This window comes from Lutra lutra, chromosome 1, assembly GCF_902655055.1.
Source record: "Lutra lutra chromosome 1, mLutLut1.2, whole genome shotgun sequence".
Classification (NCBI taxonomy): domain Eukaryota; kingdom Metazoa; phylum Chordata; class Mammalia; order Carnivora; family Mustelidae; genus Lutra; species Lutra lutra.
This window is the reverse complement of record NC_062278.1, coordinates 119,692,926-119,709,246: the sequence shown is the minus strand read 5'-3', so window position 1 is coordinate 119,709,246 and position 16,321 is coordinate 119,692,926. Positions and strand designations below refer to the sequence as shown.

The following is a 16,321-nucleotide window of genomic DNA, read 5'->3' as shown; positions in this document are numbered from 1 at the left end:
GTGCTGCCTGGGCTCCTAAGACTGGAGAAGTTCTCTCCTGGCACTTCTGCTAGATTTGACTCCTGCAGGTGCTGGGGAACTAGGTGCTCTGGGATTTCAGCGAAGAAAAGCAGGACCTCTGTGTCTCTATGGGCTAACTTTGTAGGTTCAAATGACATCTGACAACGAATCCAGAATCTGTGTGGGAAGGAACTTAGAGATGGCCTCATCCAACCCTGTCACTTTACAGAGCAAGGAAATTAGGCACACAAGGAACATAATACTCCCTTTGCTTGATGGACAAACTGAGTTAAAACTGAACTTGGTCTATCACCCAGGGGAGGTTTCAGGTCACAGCAGAGAGAAAATTCTCCAGCTCACTGCACTGAGTGCCAGGTTCCACAACAGCTGTGGGGTCAGCTGGGGCCACCTTTTGACAGCCTGAGTGACAACCGCCTCATGACCACTCAGGAGGAGCTAGTAAAACTCTCTCCAGGACAGCGGCTCAGACCCTTCTACAGTCAGCTCAGAAAACCGGGTCTCTGGTTTATAACAAAGGCAGCCCTTTCGTGGGCGGGCATGTGGGTGCGTGGTCTGCCCTTGGCCGGGGAGAGGCAGACAGGACCCCTGTGTGAGACACGGAGTGGGGAAGGAGAAGGACAGGAGGCCACCTTTGCTGAGCACCTGCATGTGTGCCGGGCCCTGTGCTGGGCACCCACCTTATTTCCCCAGTCCTCATTACCACCCTAGGAAGTGGGCATGAGCCCCGTTTTGCAGATGAGTCTCGGCAACGGTAAAGAACTTGACCGAAGGTCAAACTGATAGCAAATGCAGTCAGGAGTCCAGCCCAAGTTGACCATCCAACAACTGCAGTGTTCTTTTTTTTCTTCCAAGTCTTGTTTACTTTTTTAATTTATTTTGTTTTTTAAATTATAATAATTTTTTAAAATTGAAATACAGTCGACACACCATAGTACATTTGTTTCAGGTGTACAGCATAGTCTTCTGACAACCCCATACGTTATGCTCTATTCACCACGAGTGTAGCCACCGCCTGTCACCGTACGGTGCTGTCACAAAACCCTGAGTATATTCCATATGCTGGACATTTCCTCCTTGTGAGACATTCATTCCAAAACAGCTGCAGTGTTCGGACTACAGAACTCATTACTCGTGAGGACCTTGAATACACTTCGGCATATAATAGACACGTGAACATGCACACGTCTGGAAACTGGTTTCATATCGCAGCAAGAGGGCAAGTGAGAGGGGAGGATGGTCGAGTACATCAAGAGGTAGCAGTGAGGTCTCTTCTAGCTCCAAGCTCCAGGAATCACAGAATTCTGGTAGTAGAGGGACCAGCCTCTAGCACCCAAGGGCCCCAAGGACGACCACAAGAAACAGGCCGCTAGGGTGGGGGGAAGGACAAAGCATGGTGCTGGCGTTCGGGGACCTTGGTGCCACTGCCAGCTGAGCCGGGCCAGCTGCATCAGCCTGGCTGAACCACTTCACCTCTCTGAACCCAGCTCTTCCCAGGTAAGCTGGGGAAACCGCCCTCATTGTCCCCCAGACACCACCCCATCCCCTACAGCAAAAGTCCTCCAAAGTGTAGTCGACACTGTCCTCCAAGTCCTTTCTTTCTGATTCTATTTAAAACTGTGCACTTATTATGAATTACTTCCCAAATAAAAACCACATATATAACCTGTTATAAAGAATATTCAAACAAACCTATGCACCTGCCAGTCAACTTAAGACGTGGAGCATCCCGAGGTATCTGAGGTTCCAAGGCGCCCCAGGATGCCCACTGCTCCAGATGTAGCAGATGTCATTCTCTTCTCTCCATTAAACTTTTAAGTATTTATGTATCCCTCAACTTTTCATAAATGGTCTCTTGTTATATGTATTCTGCTGCTTTTTTATTTGGCATGGATTGAATTGTCCCCCCCTGCAAAAGACCGTGGTGAGTCCTATCCCCAATACTGCAGAATGTGACCTTTTCCGGGAGATATGGCCTTGATGGAGGTCGTCAGGGCGGCCCTACTCCCAACATGACAGGTGTCCTTATAAAATGGGGACATTTGGACCCTGAGGCACGCATACGGGAAGAACGTCCCATGAAGCCTGGAGTTCTGGCTGCCACAAGCCAAGGACAGTGGGATGCGTCAGTCCCTGGGGTATTCAGAGTGAGCGTGGCCCCACCAGCGCCTCAATCTTGAACTTCTGGCCTCCAGGACTGGGAGAGAATACGTTTCTGGGTCTAAGTCACCCTGTCTGCAGTGCTTTGTTATGGCAGCCCCAGGAAATGAATACGCCATTCAGTACAATATTCTAGAAATGCACTTGTTATTGAATAAGGGTGAGGGATCTTCATTCTCTCTCGTTCCATTGTATGACAGACCTCATTTTATCCATGGACTTTGAAAAGCTATAGCGCTTGCTTATAGGCTTTCTGACATGGCAAACGGTGACCACCTGGAAACTCCTGCACCGTGTGCCCCACCCCAAGTGCCGCTTGGGTCTTGACCCAACAGCAGCAATCAGAGCAGCAGCATGCCCAGCAAGACTATCCTCACCATTAAAAATCCTTTGTCAATCCAGAGGGTGTAAAACGGTATTTCCTAGTGCCTTCAATTTGCATTTTCCTGATTCCTATGGAAGTTGAGCATCTCTTTATATGTTTACTGACCATGTTTTCTCTTGCATACCCCTGGTGGTGGATGTGTTCCTTGTCTTCTTTTCTTACTTATTTCCAGTGCTTGGTGTATTCTGGACTCTGATCCTGCATGGATTTATGTGTTGCAAATACAGTCTCTTATTTTGCAACTTTTTGCTTTATGTATAGCATCTTTTGAGGAACAGAAGCTATATTCACTTTATTTTTCCTTTTAAAGAGGCTTTTTTTTTTAAAGCTGCAGACATTTATTATATGTATATTTTGAGAGAGTGAAAGTATGTTCAGGTTGGAGCAGGCAGAGGGAGAGGGAGAGAGAATCATAAGCAGGCTCCATGCACAGTGCAAAGCCCGATATGGGGCTCGATCTCATGACCCTGAGATCATGACCTGAGCCAAAAATCAAGAGTCAGATACTTAACTGACTGAGCCACTCAGGTGCACCAAAACAGACTATTTTTAAGGGTGATTTTAAGTTTACAGCAAAAGTACAGAGTAGAAAGCAGAGACAGTTCCCATACAGCTGAGGCCTTTACACACTGAGAGCCCCCCCTCCCCTGCTACCAACAGCCCCACCAGAGTGGTACATTTGTTACAACCTTTTTTTTTTTTTTTTTAAATTTAAAGAAAAAATTTATTGAGGATCTGAAAAACAATTCCTAAAAGATTGACTTTTCCAGAAAACTGTAGCTACACAATGCATTGCGTCTATTATGTTAAAACGTGCATCAGACACAAATACAAAAACTATGAAACAAGCCACCATTCTTCAACAATCTGAGCGAAGATAAAATGCCTAAGAACAACATGGATGGCCTGTGAAGGACGGGCTCTTTACTTGAAGCACCATAAAAAAAAAGCACAAACGGAGGAGCGCGTTCAGTTATATACACTGAAGTGAACCTTTGGCACTAGGAATCGGAGCATCTGTCATAGAGCATCAACACATATTACAAAAGTGCGTAGTGTCAAAGGAAGAGAACCACCAGCATTCGAAGCAGCTTTGTCGTCTAGCAATAGAACAGGCTACAGTATGTCTCTCCATTGTCCGTCACTGAATACACTGGTAGCAACTTTGAAATGAAAAAAAAAGAAAAGAAAAGAAAAAAGGAGCTATAACCCCTTTTATTTTTCTCTGTTTAAGGTCAAACAGAAAACAAACATCAACTCTGTTGTACACTAACATTTTCAAAGTACATCATTTGTACAAGAGAAGGACTAAACAAACTGTGTTTACAGAGATCCAGACGAAGTGCGGGCCGCCGGCCTCACACGGCCTTCCGGTGGTACTCGGGGGGCGCCACTTAGTAATCGCTGGCACTAAACAAGGCGGCCGAATTCTTTGCCAGGTATTTTAGGAAATCATGAAGATAATTTAGCAACAATGCAAGGCTCTTCTCATCTAGAGGAGTATAGGCCAACATCGCTCCGATCCGTACAAATAATCTCAGTAGATGCGGTGCCCCGTACACCTGGGACATGGGCGCGTCCGGGTGGTCCGCAAGGATCTCGGCGTACTGTGGTCTCTCAAATTTGTACAGGAGCTGAGTGCCCAGCATCACGTTGAAATATTACTGTATCCCGGCCACAACCTCATTAACCGCATACTCCTTATTATCTGTGTTTCCTCGAGATTTCTTGTAATTTGCATAATCCTCTAGAATAGAATCCACATTCTTCTTGGCGGGAAGATAAAAGAGCTGTTTTTTTTTCGGGTAATTAAGTCCCAGTCATCGACAAGCCACGGTTTGAGCTCCTCGGGAATCTTCACTTTCACTTCGACTCTGTTCATGAAGGTTTCCTCGCTCTCCACGGTGGGGTCCACGCGGGCCCTCTTCTTGCGAGGTGGTGGCGGGGTCTCACTGGTGCTGCCGCCATCCCCATTTCCAGGTGCTTTCTGTTTGTTCTTTTTGGTTTTCACTTCAACATTCTTCTATTGCAGACCAGATGTCTTCTTTCCCGGGGCAGCCCCTCTCATCTTCCCCTCTGCATACTGCTCCTGGTTGGCTTTTTGGAGTTCCCGCTGTTTCTGCAGGTTGGTATCCACATACTTGAGCACTCTGCTTTCTGGAACCCATTCATCCCAATTTTTATTCCAACCACTGTAATGTATAAAGTATTTCACTTGTTTGTCCTTTATGGCAACCTTTACACACTTCGCTTCATAAAGAAGAGGCCCATGAAAGCACAGTACTCGCTCACCCTCCTGGAATTTGGGCTTCGGGTCCTGCACCATTTATAAGTGATTCGCCGCTGCCTCCTCCTTCTCCCACCACCCCCTGTTACAACCCTTTTACCTACATGGACACATTTTTTTTTTTTAAGATTTTATTTACTTATTTGACAGAGAGAGATCACAAGTAGACAGAGAGGCAGGCAGAGAGAGAGAGAGAGGAGGAAGCAGGCTCCCTGCAGAGCAGAGAGCCCGATGCGGGGCTCAATCCCAGGACCCTGGGATCATGACCTGAGCCGAAGGCAGAGGCTTTAACCCACTGAGCCACCCAGGCGCCCCTACATGGACACATTATTATCAGCTTTTTGTTGTAATGGAGTAGAATGAATTTATCTTTTTTTATTAAAGATTTAAAAAATTTTTTTTATTTTTGCTACAGGGAGAGAGAGCGCGCACGGGAGCATGATGCGGGGGAGGGGCAGAGGGAAAAGCAGACACCCCACTGAGCAAGGATCCCAATGTGGGGCTCCATCCCAGGATCCCGGGATCATGACCCAAGCTGAAGGCAGATGCTTAACCCGCTGAGCCACCCAGGCGCCCCCCTATCTTTTTCTTAACAGTGCTTCCAAGAAATTCTTTGCACCCCAATGTCCCAGATGTATGCTCCTACACTCCCTGCTTGAGGGTGTATCTTTGCTTGCCACGTCGGTAATGGAGCTGGGACTGATATTTGAGACCACTGAGGGGCAGAGGTCTGAAATGGACAGGAGCCCCTGCCCTGCTTTTCTCCCAAGGTTATTGTGAAGGTCAGAGGATGCGTGTGTGAGAGGGCTCTGAGGACCCTGAAATAATGTACGCATATGGGTATCATCATGCTAATCTGATGGAGCGGGGGAAAGCCATTGACAGAAGGCTGCTGCTTCGATTTGCTAATACATTGGCGGCACATTGGATTGCTGCCAATAGGCCAGCAGAAACCCAGCTGCTGTCCCCCTTCTGAGGCTGGAGGACACGTGTGGCCTTTGCAAGAAAGCAAATTCCAGTAAAATGGCCGCATTGGTCTCCCCCTCCACCCACACTGCCGCTGCATCTGCCACTGTCCATTACCAAACGAGGTTGCAAATACGGACTGAGTCATAGAGAAAAGATTAAATTACACTCAGGAAATCCTGCTCACCAAAGCGCTGGAGTAATGAGATTCAGAAAGTTGTCTGTCAAAAGGAGCACGAAGCAAGCGTGGATGCCCACAGGGATCCTGCTGCACCTCCCTCACCATCCGGCCACCCCACCCCAGCTCCTGCTCCACCTGCAAAGGCAACAAGAGCTCCAGACAGGCCTGTGGCACCTGCCACCAGGGACCCCTGCAGCCTTCCCAGAAGAGGCTACAGAACCCCAGGAGGGCTGAGTCCAACTTCAGAGAGCTGGAAGGTTCTGGAGGAGGCAGATCTGTATGAGGGAGGGCGGTGGAGGCAGAGGGCTGAGAGCTGGAGGGAAGGAAGGAGCAGGCTCCCTGGGGGGCCGGCCCTGCCTTAGAGCGGAAGCCCAGCGGCTGGAGGAAACTGACAAGATCAAGTGCAGCGTTTGGCCTAGAGAAGGTGGTACTGTTCGCGCTCCTTGAAGAGCACTGCAACAGAGCCCGAGCGTAGGCGGCGCTTTGGCGGGGTGCCTCCGCGCAGGCCCGGGACACTGGCTGGAAATCCCCAGTTCCAGGCAGCGCTGGGGATAGGACTGCAGGCAGGGAAGGACAGGAACAGGGCTCGGGGACGTGTTTGTGGGCGGTGAACCGAACCTTGATTGCGTGGTGGCTTCCTAGATGTACACGTGGTGGCAAAACTCATCAGATTGTAGACTTCAAATATGTCCCGTTTAGTCAGTTGTATCTCTAAATAGGTGTTTAAAATTACATGGGGCACCTGGGTGGCTCAGTGGGTTAAGCCTCTGCTTTCCGCTCGGGTCATGATCCCAGAGTCTTAGGATTGAGCCCCCCATTGGGCTCTCTGCTTGGTACGGCGCCTGCTTCTCTCTCTCTCTCTGCCTGCCTCTCTGCCTACTTGTGATCTCTGTCAAATAAATAAATAAAATCTTAGATTAAAAAAAAAATTACACAGCGAGGGGTTGCCCTGGGTGGCTCAGGGCATGATCTCAGGGTTGTGAGATGGAGCCCCAGCGACTGGCTCTCCCTCCCTCTGTGCCTACCCCTGCTATCTCTCATGTCTATGCACGTGGGATCTCTCTAAATAAATACATAGGTTTCTTTTTAAAAATTATAAAACCGTAGGGTGGTAATTTTTATTACACATGCGTATGGATAGACACAAGAAAAACTGGAAGGCTATTCCCCAAAATGTTAACAGTGGTTCATTCTGGACTGTGGGATGACAGAGGACTTTCATTTTTCGTTTTTGTGTTTTTCTATACTTTACAAAATTTTCCAAAATAGATACATTTCACTTTTGTAGTCAGGAGGAAAATGTGTTTACTTCGAAATAAGAGCAATCTCTAAATTGCAGGGACCTTGAGGAGACTGGCAGCAGGGGAGCCAAAGGATGGGTGTGTACGCGGTGGGGAGAGCTTCCTGTCAGGAACCAACATCCAGCGTTGGGCTGAAAAAGCCAGTCCCGGGGCGGGGAGGGGGCACCTGGGTCACTGCTCTGCCATGTGCTTGCTGAGTGGCCTAGAGCTACGTACTGGACCAGTTTCCCCAGTGATGTTACGCAGAGGACTGTGAGGTGTCCAAAAGTGGCTGAGGGATTCGGTGGCCCCTACAGGTGGCCCCCGGCAGCCTCCCCACGGCACAGCCAGCTGAGACTGGGTGAACTGCAGCTACTATTCTCCCCCAACCCCATCTCAGCTTGCAGGTATTAAAAAGAATAGAACTAAAAAAAAAAAAAAAAAAATAGAACTGACTTAAGAAAAGCTAGCTTGCTTTCTTTCTTTTTCTTTCTTTCTTACTTACTTAAGATAAAAAAAAACAGAGTTGAGTAATCTCTGAAACCAAAAGCTAGTTCTGGAATTAAAGGTTTTTTGAGGTTTCTCTTAACTGGTACCAGAAATCTTTATCTCTTAACCAACAGTAACCACCATTGTGCCCTCCTCCCACCCACCCACAAGTGTGCCCCTCCCGTTCCACCTGCACATGTCCCCTCCCTGGTCCTCGCATGAAATAAGCTGGGCCACTCCTCCTAGAGCTGCCTTTCCAGGACTGCTTACCCTGCCCTTCTCTTACCTGTTCCTTCCCTGCAGACCCCGGGAGTAACTCGTGCCCTCCCCGCCTCCAGGCCCAGGCCACTTTCTGGCGTGGCCTCTCCTTCAGGGGTCCAGATGCTATCCTTAACTGCCTTAGTCTGGTGCACTGGACGCCCAGAGCCTCAGGTGCCTCATCTGTTTATGGGGACTGACGCCCGCTGCACCCCCCCCAGCGCCAGCTGTGCCCACAGCCTCCCTGGGAAATGGAAGCCCTTCCTGACACTGCCCTCTGCCTGACAGTGGCTCCAGCCCCTGGGAACAGTTATGCACTGGTTGTGACCATTCCTCCATGGCCAGTCATCTTCAAATCTTACTGGAAGTGGCTTACAGCTGACTGGTCATTTTGGTTCCTCAAGCAAGCTTTCCCTCTCCTGCCCCTCAGGGGCTGCAGGTCCCTTGAGGCCAAGGCCGCCTCATTCATCTTACGTCCCCTCCCTGTTCCTTTTCGCATAGCGCTAGGTCAAGTGTGCTCAGTACTTGTTTGTTCCTTTCACTTGAACCTGTGTTTACGTCTCGTGAAACTGTGGCCACCAGACACAGCTATTAAGCTTTTGGTGACCACAACAAAGGTGGACAGGTCAGCTACATGTTATTCCAAAGGTGAGAGCACATCCTAGGAGTTTTGTTTTTTGTTTTTGTTTTCGTTTTTGCTTTTTAAAAGATTTTATTTACTTATTTGGCAGACAGAAATCATAAGCAGGCACAGAGGCAGGCAGAGGAGGAGGGGGAAGCAGGCTCCCTGCTAAGCAGAAAGCCCGATGCAGGGCTCGATCCCAGGACCCTGAGATCATGACCTGAGCCGAAGGTAGAGGCTTAACCCACTGAGCCACCCAGGCGCCCACCCCCGCTTTCTTTCTTTTTTTTTTTTTTTTAATTTTATTTATTTATTTGTCAGAGAGAGAGAGTGAGCACAGGCAGACAGAGTGGCAGATGGAGAAGCAGGCTCCCTGCGGAGCAAGGAGCCTGATGTGGGACTCGATCCCAGGACGCTGGGATCATGACCTGAGCCGAAGGCAGCCGCTTAACCAACTGAGCCACCCAGGCATCTAGCCACCCCCCCGCTTTTTTAAAGAGATTTTATTATTTATTTGACAGAGAGAGACACAGAGGGAGAGGGAGAAGCAGGTTTCCTGTGGAGCAGGGAGCCCAATGCGGGACTTGATCCCAGGACCCCGAAATCATGACCTGAGCTGAAGGCAGACGCTTTACCAACTGAGCCACCCCAGTGCCCCACATCCTAGGAGTTATTTTTGTTTTTTGTTTTCTCATCCCAGGAGTTTTTTAAGAGGCACTGGGGCAAAAGGTCTGTGATGGTTCTTCAAGCAGGAAGGTCCCTGACCCTGAGTTACTCACGGCGTGTGGGGGGGGGTGGGAGGGTGAGGGCTGTGTAAGTATAGTGTCTGTGTGTCTGGTTGGGAGGGTGCGTGGGATGCATTTGCACAGTTTGTAGCTGTCCTTTGACTCAAATTCTTCTCACCTACTACCATTTCTGATTTTAGAAGCCTGTTGGAGGCCAATCGGAGGCCACACCAGTGGTTAAAAGAACTCAGAGTGTGTTACTTTGTTCCTCCTCCTCACTCTGGGTTCAGAATTCTGGTGGTGGCCAGCCCCGCAGGTCTCTGCCTGCCTTTTGTCTCTGCCTGGTTCTCCTTCAGATCGTCCCCCCTTCCTAAGCCCCAATCAACCTCTCTATCTGCCTTGCCACAGGCATGAGGTCAGCCAGTCTGATGCAACCGTTTCTGGTCGGAGGATGAGCCCCTGCCTGGCACAGCTCACCGTTGCAGCGGCAGGCTCTGAACCGTTATGACCCGTCCGCCGGGGCTCCACGGCCCCTGGGTCAATGGTCGTGTGGGGAGCCCTCTCTCCAGGCCCTGCAACCCCACTGAAGCTCACCTCACCTCTGTGCACCTCTTTTTGTCTCTGGAAAAGGAGTCAAGAACACATCCTCTCAGGACGGTTGTGAGCATGAGGGAAAAGAGCATTTCCCAGACTTGAGCCAGTTTCCCGTCACAGGTGTTTCCATACTGCACATCCCCTGCTCTACTTCCTACTTGGTATTTGTCACCAAATCAACTTTAAATCACCTCACTTTGTAAAAAGATGTACTCTGCTATAGAACACAGAGCCTGGGAGGGAGGGTGAGGGGATGGGGTAACTGGGTGATTTAATGAGCACTGGGTGTTATATAAGACTGATGAATCAAGGACCTCTATCTCTGAAACTAATAATACACTATATGTTAATTAATTGAATTTAAATTTAAAAAATATTTTAAAAAAAAAGAACACAGAGCCCACGGAATAGGTTAATATATGTAGCCTCGCTTATTCCTTTTAAATGATCCTTTTTTTTTTTTTTTTTTTGAAGATTTTGCTCTGGGAGACCTTAAGCTAACAGATGGGCCGCCAAAGACCACACCCACTCTGGGCAGGTGTGTAGTGGCTGTGGGCATGGGAACCTATGCCTGGAGCAGTCACTGCCCCTCCCCCGGAGAGCAAGGACCAGGCCCCCCACTGCTCTGCTGAGAGAGAGGGTCCACGCAGGGGACAAGAAGCCCGAGGGCCTCACGTGAAGGGAGAGGTCAGCTCATCCTGGCAGTCCCGCAGTCAGGCCACTGCCCGAGCACATACCTCCTGACAGTCAGTGCCTGGGAAATAAGGGCTGGTTGCTGAGAGCAGACAAGAGGGTGAGGGCAGATCTGCCCTTCATTATAGCTCTTGTCTCTAGCACTGTGCAGCCAGGCAAAGCCCAACTCTATGATTCCTGAGATTGGTGTGGCCTGTCCTAACCAGGACTTAAGTAAGCATCTGGGGACTGTGGCCCACCTGGGTGGCTCAGTTGGCTCAACATCTGACTTCAGCTCAGGTCATGAACTCAGGGTTGTGGGATCAAGTCCCACATAGGGTTCCCTGCCCAGCGGGGAGTCTGCTCCTCCCTCTGCCTCTTCGGTCCCCCCCCCGCACCCTACTTGGGCTCTCTCCCTCTCTTTCAAATAAATAAATAAAATCTTAAAAAAAAAAGTTTGGGGACTGGAGCTTTATCTCTTTAAAAACAAGTCAATTAAGTGGTGCAATGGGGCATGCATGTAATAATTTCTTAACTGTGCTCTGTGCCTTCAGCCTAGAAAGTACTTTCACACTTTCTGCTTGGTACCTCCCTGCCACCTGAAATAGTCAAAGCAACTCCAGGACAGATGCCCCAATTCACACATGAAAATTCTGGGGTTCAGAGAGGCTAACACCTGAGCCCCCAGGACAGTATGCAGTGGTGAACAGTGTGGGAGGTTTACAGAGCTCCCATTATGGGCTGGCACATTTCCACACCTTACCTCATTTAATCCTTAGAACAGTCCTATGAAGTATGGACTATGAGCCAAGCAAGGTTAGGAATCCCACCCAAGATGTTGCAGATTTGAATTTGTTAAGAATTACAGGCAGCCCCCGATGTCCAAATAGATTATATTCCAAGATGTGGTCTAAAGGCACTTTCCCACTGAAACAGGATTCTTACCGTATTTAAGGACTCAGGCTAGTCAAGGAGGGCCAATTAACCCACAGTCCTCCAGATTCCCAAACAAATGCAATGAATATTCATTCAAAAACTATTACTATAATGCCGGTAGTCAAAACAAAAAAGTGATGGCATTTGATAAGAAAGTACTTTTAATTTATCTTGAATGCCTGCCTAAAATCTGAGGCCAGAGAGGAGAATGGACATAATTTCCCCCTGCCCTCCTCTTTTATAATTTAAAGAAAGAATGGTGGTATGAGGGAGGGGGGCAAGGTAGTAGCCTAAGGGGAAAGGATAGTCAGTTGGCCAAATAGGGAGGTTGTGAGAGGAAGAATCAGGTCCCTAAAGCCAGGTCAGCATAAGGGGGATGGCAGGACAGCGGGGGACCTTAAATTCTCTCCCTTCAGGAGGCTGCTTTCATCACAGCAAGATGACAGAAGGTGCTGGACCTGCTGACTGCTGGGGAGTCTAGTGGACTCAGAGGTCTGAGAACAAAGAGGGGGAACAGTAGTTCTGCCTGTGGGATTTTCTAGGGGAGACAATCATGTTTCCAATGGGTGTGATCAGAAAAGGATTTCACCCCCCCTGCCACCACACACAACATTCTGGCAGGGAGTCAGGAGTGGGGTCCGACAGGCAGCTGGGGATCCCTCTCTGACCTCAGAAGGACAGCCTGGGACTCTGGCTGCTGCCCACTCAGATGCAGGGACAGCCACTCACAGCTGCACGACTGGACCTGGTGCTCTACCCCTCGAGCCTCACCTCCGCCTCCAGGAAACAAAGGTGATACTCCAGCCTCCCCACCAGGGCTGCCGTGGAGAATGAATGACTCAGACAGTGAGTGTCTGGCACACCGGGGATGCACAAACAACGCATTACCCCTGGTCTGGCTGGCGCCCTCACTTCCTGAGCAAGATTTCGAGGCCACTGAGGCTGTGAAGGCGGCCGCTCTGTCATTACCCCCTTTGTAGAGGTCAGGAGGCCACAGGTGGAGGGTCTAGGAGGCCCTTTGTGCTTCAGAATGGGTGTTAAAGAGATGAGAGGAGTGATTCAAATATGAGATCAGAGCCTGGCAGCTGAGCAGCCTGAGGGCCACTGCGTCCTATCTGTGGAGCCCTCCAGGAGAGGGGCCTGCGTGCAGGTGGCTGCCGATCTTCCCACAGAGCGAAGCAACCCCAGCCAAGTCAGCCAAATTACCCATAACCCTCCAGGCCCCTCAGGTAACAGCGGAGCTGGAAGGAGTCACCGACTTTCTGGTTCCACAGCCCCGTTTCTCAGATGAGGGAAGAGGCTCAGAGAGGGGCAGTGCTTTCTGTAGTCACACAGCCCCACAGAGGAAGAGCTGGCCTGAGGTATTCAGGGTCCTAACCCCCAGACTGGCAGCCAGAACCCCCCAACGAGGAAATACTTGCTTATTCACCACAAGCATTTGATGACCTTGCTTCTAGTCTCTTAAAAATACATATATAAAATTGAGGGGCACCTGTGTGCCTCAGTCAGTCAGGCGTCTGCCTTTGGCTCGGGTTGTGGTCCCAGGGTACTAGGACTGAGCCCCATATTGGGCTCCCTGCTCAGCAGGGGAGTCTGCTTCTCCTTCTCCCTCTGCCCCTGCTATTGCTCTCTCTCTTTCTAAATAAATAAAAATTGTATATATATATATAACATATATATGTAAAATTGAAAATTAACAATTATGCCATACATGAACACATTATAAAATTTAGTTTATTTTTCATATTTTTAAAAAGATTTTATTTATCTATTTGACAGAGAGAGACACAGCGAGAGAGGGAACACAAGCAGGGGGAGTGGGAGAGGGAGAAGCAGGCTTCCCACTGAGCAGGGAGCCCAACCAGGGGCGAGATCCCAGGACCCTGGAATCATGACCTGAGCCAAAGGCAGCCACTTAACCAACTGAGGCCACCCAGGAGCCCCACATGAACACATTCTTTTTTAAAAAAAATTTTTTTTTTTTTTTTTTCTTGACAGAGATGATGAGTAGGCAGAGAGGCAGGCAGAAAGAGGGGGAAGCAGGCTCCTCGCCGAGTGGAGAGCCCGACGCCGGGCTCCATCCCAGGACCCTGAGATCACGACCCGAGCAGAAGGCAGAGGCCCAACCCACTAAGCCACCCAGGCACCTCGAACACATTCTTTTTTAAAATCAATTTCATGGGGCGCCTGGGTGGCTCAGTGGATTAAAGCCTCTGCCTTCGGCTCAGGTCATGGTCTCAGGGTCCTGGGATCGAGCCCCGCATCGGGCTCTCTGCTCGGCGGGGAGCCTGCTTCCCCCGACTCCCACTTCTCTCTGCCTGCCTCTCTTGTCTACTTGTGATCTTTGTCTGTCAAATAAATAAATAAAATCTTTTAAAAAAATCAATTTCATTACCTCCTGGATACATTGTAGTTATTCAGTATTTGCTGGATAAATTTTTTAAAATTTATTTTTATTTATTTATTTATTTATTTGACAGAGAGAGAAAGATCACAAGTAGGCAGAGACAGGCAGGGGTGGGGTGGGGAAGCAGGCTCCCTGCTGAACAGAGAGCCCGATTCGGGGCTCGATCCCAGGACCCTGAGATTATGACCTAAGCCAAAGGCAGAGGCTTAACCCACTGAGCCACCCAGGTGCCCCTTGCTGGATAAATTTTTATCCCAGCTCTTCTCTAGATAACAACACTTGATTGGTTTCTCCTCTAGAAGCTCCTTCACCAAGGGCCCTCCTTCCTCTGCTCCACCCAGGCCTGTCATGGGGTCCCTATCACAGCAGGGACTCTGGGGGCATAAAGGGCCAATGAGGCTACTCAGAGGTTTCCTCCCACTCTGCTCCTCTCTTGGTCGAGGCCAGGTATGGACTGGCCGAAAAGGGACACCTTTTGGATTAGGCTTGGGAAGAGGCTGGGACACCCCAGACACCCTCTCCCAGGATCCAGGCCCTCGTACCCGGCTCAGCTGTTTCCTCATCTAACAAAGTGCTCCTCTTACTCAATGGTTGATTTTGTCTTTGCTTTCTCTCCTTTCTCCGCTGTGCTGGGCCAAGCAAAGACCCCAAGTCTTGGTGGGACCCCAAGGGAATCATTCAATCAGAAAATTAAGGCCAATTCAATGGGGGGAGAATCCTTTTACAATGTATACAGATAGTAAATTATTGTTTTATGCTTTAAATATCTTATCATTTTATCTGTCAACTATACCCCAGTAAAGCTGGAAAACAGAAAAAAATCAACGCCAGAGCCTGGGGCATTGGAAAGGCCCAGGGCTATTGAAGGCAAGGGCATGAGTTCTACAAGAGGAGGGCACAGGACAGAGCCTGGAAGTTTCCTGGTAGGAGGTGAGAGCAAGAGTCTTGGAGCAGGAGTCAGGAGGAGAGTCAGGTGTGTCTGGTCCCTGACGTCAAGGATAAAGAGAGAGTTTTCAAGAAAGAGGGTATGATCAACAGTGCCAGTACAGCCGAGGACGGAGGTAAGTTACCTCCACTTCCTGAGCTGATGTACACAGACCCTCCCTGGGACAAGCTTGGGGCCAGGCTGTGGCCGGAGGCCCTCTGGCTGGAGCTGGTATTCGGAAACCTCGAGGTGAGGTTGGATGGGTGAGCCTAGGGAGGGTGTGTGCCCACCAGCAAACCCCAGGGACATGTGCCCGGGACCCTACTGGGCAGAAACAGGGTGGGGCGGAAACTAACCAAATTGTTCCTTTAAAGCCACGTGAAATTTATGTCTCAGTAATGTTTGATTTTTGGCTTCTCTTTCCTGCAGCAGGATATTTAAAGAAAACAAATCTTTAAAAGCTTCAGCTCCACAGCAAAGAGCCCTCTGTGTGCCTACTTCTGGTCTCTGCATTAGTAGCAAACCTCCTTTACTCTTTGGTCTGAATTGTGTCCAAGGCAGATAGAGCCTCTTGGCCAAGATGGCTGCAGCCCAAGTCTCTGCCGTGGCGTCAGAGTGAGCCGGGCCCAACCAGACCATGAGACCTTCCAGAGGCTTCCACACTCCAGGGCACCCTGAAGCCAGGGGCCCAGAGGGACTGACAGATGGTACCAGTGGGAACAGAGAGGAGAGGCCCCATCCCTGCCCCAAACCCATGTCGGGCCAGCTCTCCCCCTAGGGACAGACACTTGGTGGGGAAGTCACCTGACGAAGGTGACCCAGGCTTTGTCCGGGATTTAAAAAGAGGTGGCCCATTTTTGGCTTTGGTCATTTCCAAATAATCCAAAACTTGGGCCTCCTTTTCTGGCTCTGGGAAAGGGAGACAAATACTGGAGCCCAAGTGTGGCCCTCCTACTGTTCCGTTCCCAGTGACCCCACAACCACTCGGTTTTGGCCTGTGCAAAGCAGTGAGCATCACAGAGCAAGCCCACAGTGCGGTCAGGTGGCTTTTATTGCCCTTTGGCTGATGTGGGAATGGGCTCTGAGAGGCCAGAGGCTTTCCACGGCCACATGACCAGAAGCAGCAGGGCCTGCCTACCAGCCCAGCTCTCCTAACGCCCAGTCTGTGTCCTCTCCACAGCGTACTACTGCCCAGACAGCAAAAGGGCAGGAAGGACAGCCTTTCCAGTTTTGTCAGTGGCTGAGGAACAGCTATTTAGTGAATACCGGGCAGGGGACTTTTCCAGAGCAGGTGGCCAAGGATCCTGCCCAGGGCTCAGTACCCTTGGTTGATGACCTAATGTGCCCCCCCCCCAGGAGTCATTCAGTAAGCCCTGCCAGGGGTCCTAGGCTTGTCCCCAGACCAGGAACCTCCCC

At 49.8% G+C, this 16,321-nt stretch overlaps 1 pseudogene; it reads right to left on the bottom strand.

The window, feature by feature from the left end:
• Positions 1–3,762: 3,762 nt before the first annotated feature.
• Positions 3,763–4,921, bottom strand: LOC125102769 (mortality factor 4-like protein 1; annotated as a pseudogene).
• Positions 4,922–16,321: the final 11,400 nt, after the last annotated feature.